Genomic DNA, 7,189 nt, shown 5'->3' with positions numbered 1-7,189 from the left:
CTTTACCAAACATGCCATAAAAGTTTCCCAACTGTTTCAAGTTGAATAGAAAAAAACTTTAATCATTTTTTAGTTGACTGGGTCCGCACCAACACGTTTTGTTTCCAATCTTTGACAATTTGCCATTTGTTTCAGGCCTAACTTTTCACGGGAACTTCTACTGTGGTATCTGTCCTTTTTATTTATCACTTATTTTGATCATTGGATTAAGATTTCAAAAGTTTGATACGTGAGTATTAATGTTACAAAATTTATAATACACGACACAAAATTGTTACGATTACATATCACGATGTTGAAAACTTAATTTAAAACAATCGTAGTTATTGGTAGTTAAAAAAAAAAAAATCCTACGCAGAAATTCATGACTTATCACAGATAAATGGTTTTAATATGCAAGTATTACATTCGTTTACGCAACCCACGAAGAATTTGTAAGCGATACTGACACCAATAAAGCCACATTATGTTGACTGATCATTGCGTATAGACATAAAAATGTACATCGCATGAGTATTTAAGAAAATATAGACCAATAATATCCCACTAAACTTTTGTAGATTATCCCCCTGAGAACTTCCGTCCGTTGGCAGAAAGACACAAAATATATAAAATAATCACTTAGAAATGCCTTTTGAAAAAAATACTCTGGCCACCCTGACTCCTAAATACGTACATACGTACATGATACACACACATATACATATATACATATATATATATATATATATAGACCAGTACTATTAGACCACTATCTACTTAATAATGTAAAACATAATCCTTGGTTGAACTTCTAAGGAGAATCTCATATACTAGTTATGCAATCGGTTGGCCGAAAGATAGGCAAAATTGATGGCTAATGTAAGGACAATAATCTGCACAAAATTGAAGACCAATTAGTGACCATCAGAAAATTTCAATATAGAAGGTGAAAAGAATGTAAAAAATAAAAACGGGTTTAAGGCGTATATGAATATATTTTTCTTTAAGGTTTTATTTACCCTCACTTCTTAAAGTTTGTTAATGAGTTTTAATGATAAATTACCCCTAATATACAACAAACCTTTAAACACAATATCTAGCAGTAATATTGAGTTCCAGAACATTCGATTAAGTCTGTAAATTTTCTGGAGAATTAATAAAGACAATGGTGTCATTTCATGAATGATTGTATCCTCTTTAAATATTACAACTATTCAAATAAAGGTACATTTTCAATGTAAAAGTATATTTTCATGAATTAATACACCTATTATAATAGTTATATCTATTGCTATTGGTGTACAGTTATGTATGAAAACATATCACCAATGAAAGTAATGATTCGAGACGTTTCAGATCACATAACCTCATAAAAACACTGTTTTTCTACAGAATTTCCACTGCAGCGGGTGTTTTCCCGCTGCAACGCGCAAACAGACCCAAGAGGCTTGAAAAAGGGCAATGCAGCGCGAAGTTTTCCTCTGCAGTGCAAACATTTCAGCTGCAGCTGAAATATTTCGGCTGCAGCTGAAATATTTTGGCCCGAAATATTTCTGCTGCAGTCGAAATATTGACCCAACCAAACTGCACAATTTTGTGCAGTTTGTCCGCTGCAACGTTTATAAACCCGCTGCAGCGTTTTTGAAGTCTCTTTAACACTAATTTTTTATGTTTTAACACTCAAACAACTCGTGATCTTGATCAAGATATGTTATAATCTCTCTAACAATGACGTCTTTTGAAATCAATATTATGATCAATATTTAGAGAAATAGCAGAAACTCACGGGAGATAAATTGCTTCATTGATTCTTTAGTATAAATGATTTCCTGGACATTAAAATTAGCAGAAATGTGTGACAACGAGAACTAAAAATCTTAGCGTTCAAACTTCATGAGTGGTAACTTGAAAATCATTAAAATACCTTTCATTGAGAGCTCCTGAAGCCCTGCATATTTCCTGTATTTTCTCCAATCTGCTCAATGCTATCTTCATATTCGGATCATTGTTATTAACCTGTATTAATTATACAACTCCCACAACTTTATAGTATGAAAATGCCTTTCAAGAAGTACTGAAGAATAGACCCAAAAAAGAGAAAATTTTCATGATTATATTAGCACCATAATCAAAGTTTAGAACTATTATCCCAAAGGGTTCTTTTATCGGTGATTATTAGAGTCGTCTTTCTCATCCTTTTTAGATTGCACAGTTACCTTTGTTATACGAAAAATTGTCTATTACGAGAGGAAAAGGGAGAGAAAGAGAAAGGTTTGTAAATATATATATATATATATATATACATATGGGAACTTCTTTAATACTTCTGGTTAATGTAGATTACTGGTAGTCTTTTATTTTTCAGTAGATTTATATCAAAATTTGTCTATTATGTATATTTTTTTTAATCTAACGTGATTTTAACCAGATTTAATGGATATAAACTAAGACTACTGGTGGGGCGGATTGTCGGAGAAACTCTCTATACATTTATATATAGTTAAGAAAATTTTTTCTATACGGAAGTACTAGTCATTAGTCATGTTTCAAGCTACTATATATCCTATCTATTATTGATACAAGAGCAATACCTTGCACTTTATCACATTGGACAAATCATTAAAAGCACCAGAGACATCCTCCATTGTGTTTGTTTGATTGATTATTTTGGAAGCAATACCTAGAAAGTATAAGAAAGAAAGAAAAATGAGTACTCAACATCTTGATCGTAAAGAACTATGATAGTAAATCTATGCAAGCATTTACATATAATAACACCAATACATGTATAGATATAATTAGAGCATGCTTTCACACAATATTTCAAATGATCAAATATTAACCTTAAAATAAGGAAAGGTAATTATAAGAGAACAATTAATAGCTAACTATAAAGGCATAGAAGATAATTTTATATGGTAAGAAACTATATTTTGACATTTTTAAAAGCATGCATTTAGATCAGCACGACCTTGTAGTTGTAGCTATTCTTGGGATCTCACATCAACATGTGACACTTCACCTCACGTCGTAATATAGGAGCCTCGGGGAGGGCGTGCCACTTTCTAGTGAGTGGATTGCACATGTAGGTCTCATTCAGTTCGTTAATTTAAACTGAGATGTGATTTTATGTGAGAGTTTTTTACTGTAGTAGAAATAGTAGAAAAAGTTATATGTAACTTTTTGTAAAAGCTTTATACTGTAGCAAAATTGAAATTGAAAACTTAAATCAGTAAAATGAATGAGGTTGTAGTAACATTTTTGCCCGTGCGAAACTAGCAGCAACTCGCGCAACTACGCCCCAGATAAGTAGTACATTGAGTACTAGGCTTTGAAGTTTCATGTAGAGTGTTGAAGTCGTTGGAAAATACTCGGTAGCACGGTTCGCCACGGTACTCAAACACAAGCGAATAGGGTAATTAGGTGCCATAAAAAAATTGCTCATCGAAGGGAATCTCTAGTTGTCACTGATGATGACGGCGAACCGCCGTGTGAAAATATTCGGGGTGGAAAATAATTGAAGACCTTGGAGACGGAGCTACACTGAATTGCCGTGTCGGGATCCGGACCAATATCTCGCTCAGTAGATCATCGTTGACAACTGACATGAATTTGGACGCTGGGCTTTCTGATGATGTTGTTGGTGGATTTTCAATACTGATCACGATCTTGCTTTGTTTTGATGTCTACGTAGAAGAAACAAAACAAGGTCAAGGTCTATAGGCTTATCTTTACGCCGCTCTCCAACCATTTTGTTATGTATAGCTACTAGAGTTTGGCTAGAGTTTATTAAAAGGTTTCTTTTGTTTAATTTTTTAATTTTCTTCCTTTTGGGAGAATCCTCTCATTAAGACTTCTTTTTACTAGCGTCTAGGATAATACCACGTTCTTATTATCACAAACTCCAAGTCCGATAATTATGGCCAAATTTGGTTTTGAAAAAAAAAAGGTTCAAATTCATTTTTTAATTAGAAATTGATAATATGAGAGGGGAACTTTTTTTTTTAAATATTCTTATCCAATTATTTGAAAGCAATTCAATTTAATTTACATTAACGATAAATGACATGTTTTTAAATTAAGAGCAAAACCCTACATTTTATTTTTCACACTCTTTTTTAATAAAATTTATTGTTACTGAATTACACATTAATAAAAGTACTTTTTAAGGGCAAAAATATTTTAAAAAAATTACTTATTACACATCCAACTTAAATATGAGATAGTGTGTATCAAAAGTAAAATAAGAGGCATCACATTACAACAAAGAGGCATTTTTGCGACGACAGAAATAATCATGTAAAGTCGATGCAAAAACATTTGTAACAACAAAAAGTTGTTGCTACAACTTCGTCGCATGAACTATCGGTAGTCGCTGAGATGTAGCGACGATTTATCATCATTACATAACGTGATGACGATCTTATGGAGTATGGCATCAGTGATACATTTAACAATAATATTTTAAATATGTCCTCGTAAAAAGTAAATTTTTTTTAAATTTTTAATGTGAAATGTGATTAAAATGACGACAGATATTTTCATTATAAACTTATATAAGGACCAGTCAAACATATAGCAATGATTTTGACGTTACTAAAGACTTTAATTTTCATTTTTTAAATAAAAAAATGCATAATTATTTTTTATTAAATAATTAAAATTTAAATTAGTTTTATGTTAAAAATTTGTTTTTATATTTGAAATAGTATATTTTAAAATAATTTAAAGTAAATTAAGTAAATAGTATATTTTAAAAATTTATGATTTTTAATAGTATATTTATGAAACTAAATTAAGTAAAGAATAGTTTTTAAAATTATTTAAATTAAATAGTAATTTATTGTGTAAATATTTCATTTACGATTAGTAAAAAGATTTTTTCTCACGTAAATTTTCTTTAAGCTGCTAAAAAGATCCACTTAAATGACATATTTACACAACAAAATGTTATTTATCTCAAATAGTTTTAAAATATGATATTTACTTAATTTAGTTTCAAAAGTCTACTATTTAATACAAAATAATATTTATGTCATACCACTTAAAAAAATTATTATCATTCAATTAATAAAAATAAAATAAAAGACCACAATGACATAAATAATATGCCTACACAAAATCATAACAAACGTGCATTTTTCTCACTTTATTTTTTTTTTTTGAAACAATGAGATATTTGGAAGCCTTTACTTTTGGATAAAAAATATTAGAGGAATTTTTATGATAAGAACTATATTTTTATTTTTTATCTACTGAAAGATATTGTTATTTTAATAATTAGATTAATTTTTTAACAGTGTGTACGTTAAGAATTTAAAGCGTGATATAAAATTACTTTCAATCATAAATTAGACCTTTAGGCCTTGTTTCGAAGTGAGTTTTGTGGGGGAAAAATTTGAAAGAAAAGGAAAAAATAAAAAGGGATAAAAAATAAAAAACTTTTACCTAGGTTCCAAAAGAAAATTTATAAAAAAAATTGAAAATTTTTTAACAACATGCAATCAGATGGAGGACGATTCCAGCAAGCTCCGGCGTGATAGACGATGGCAACAAAGGTGAGGATGGCGGTAGATCTCGTTGGAGAAGAAAGATTATGACTAAGGACGATTCCACTGCAAGCTCTGGTGTGATGAATGATGGCTGTGCAGGGCAAGGACGTTGACAGATCATGTCAGAGAAGAAAGATCACGGCTGAGAACGACTACTGCGGAAGAGAGGAGAGAGAAGGCAGAGGAGAAGAGAGGGGGAGATGGGCCTATGAGAGGGAGTGTCGTGTGAGGAAGAGAGATAAAGAATCGTGTGAGAGAGAGGAGAGAGAAAGTGATACCCGAGAAAGAGAGAGGAGAAAGGAGAGAGAAGGAATCGTGCACAGAGATAGTGATATCCGATACAAAGAGAGAGAGCATTTTAATGATAGAATTTTATGGCTTGTTCTTTTAGAATTTAATTTGAGTATAATTTTTGAATTGAATTTGAGTTATAATTTGAGTTAAACTTGTAACTTAAGTTTGTGTTTGGTTGTGTACATTTGAGTTATGGTTTGAGATAAGAATCTTTTTGAGTTTGTGTTTGAGTGAGTCAAAACTTGAATTTGTATTTAGATAGTATTTTAATAAAAACTCAATGCTGATGAAAAATTTTAATAGGGTATATGGGTCGGGTTTTATTCGTCTTTTCGTTGTCAATGCATAGAAAAAAAATCATCTCAATCAGAATTAAAACGAAAAAGTTATAGCATTTTTAAGAGTAGAAAAAATCCTGTTCATTAATTTGAGTTCGAGTTTCTGAACTCGAGTTGAAGGGAAAACTTGAACTCGAGTTTTAGTCTTAAACTCGAGTTTGAACTCGAGTTTAAACTCGAATTTAAACTTAAAAGAACATGAACTCGAATAAAGTTGTAACTCGAGTTGCATTTTTTTTGAGTTTTTTACTCAAAAGAACAAGCCTTTAGTTTTCTTCTCAATTTTGAGTGAAAAATTAAAATCCACATTTATTATGTAAATTTTAAGTTAAAATTTTTCCTTTGATTTTTTTCATTGTTTTCCTATTTCCAAACACAAGGAAATCTCGTTTAGTTTAATTCGAGTTTTTAATTTGAGTTGAAATGTGATTTTATGTGAGAGTGTTTTACTGTAACAAAAAAAGTTTTATGTAATTTTTTATAAGAACTTTTAACTGTAATAAAATTAAAATTAAAAATTTAAATCGGTGAAATAAATAAGATCTTAAAATTCTTCGTATTATTTTTTTTTTCATCCTAAAATAGGTTCTAAAATACACCATTAAAGGGATATTTGGTTGGAGGATTCAAATCATGATTTGAATCATGGTTCATGATTCGCTACAGTATTTTCTCTCATAAAAAATACACGTAGATCAAAAATAATTCTAATAACATGATTCTAATTCATAAACCAAACGTCTCTTAAGTTTAATCTAACAGAAAATGTGGCTGCCTTTAAGTTTTGGTAGCCAAAAAAGGTTGAGGAAACGACAGTCAGCTTCCATGTGCTTATCTTATCAAACTAGAATTTTAAACTATACAAATTAAGACATCGTTTATTTTACCAATTTAAGTTTAAAATTTAAATTTTATTATAATAAAATTTTTTTATAAATTAATTTTTTTATTACAATAAAAAATTATCACATAAAATTATATCTCAACTCAAATTAAAAATTTGAAACAGCGGCGAAACTACCG

Source organism: Morus notabilis, unplaced genomic scaffold (genome assembly GCF_000414095.1).
Source record: "Morus notabilis unplaced genomic scaffold, ASM41409v2 Scaffold1584, whole genome shotgun sequence".
NCBI classification, from domain to species: domain Eukaryota; kingdom Viridiplantae; phylum Streptophyta; class Magnoliopsida; order Rosales; family Moraceae; genus Morus; species Morus notabilis.
The sequence above is the reverse complement of the archived record's forward strand: the minus strand, read 5'-3'. Positions refer to the sequence as shown.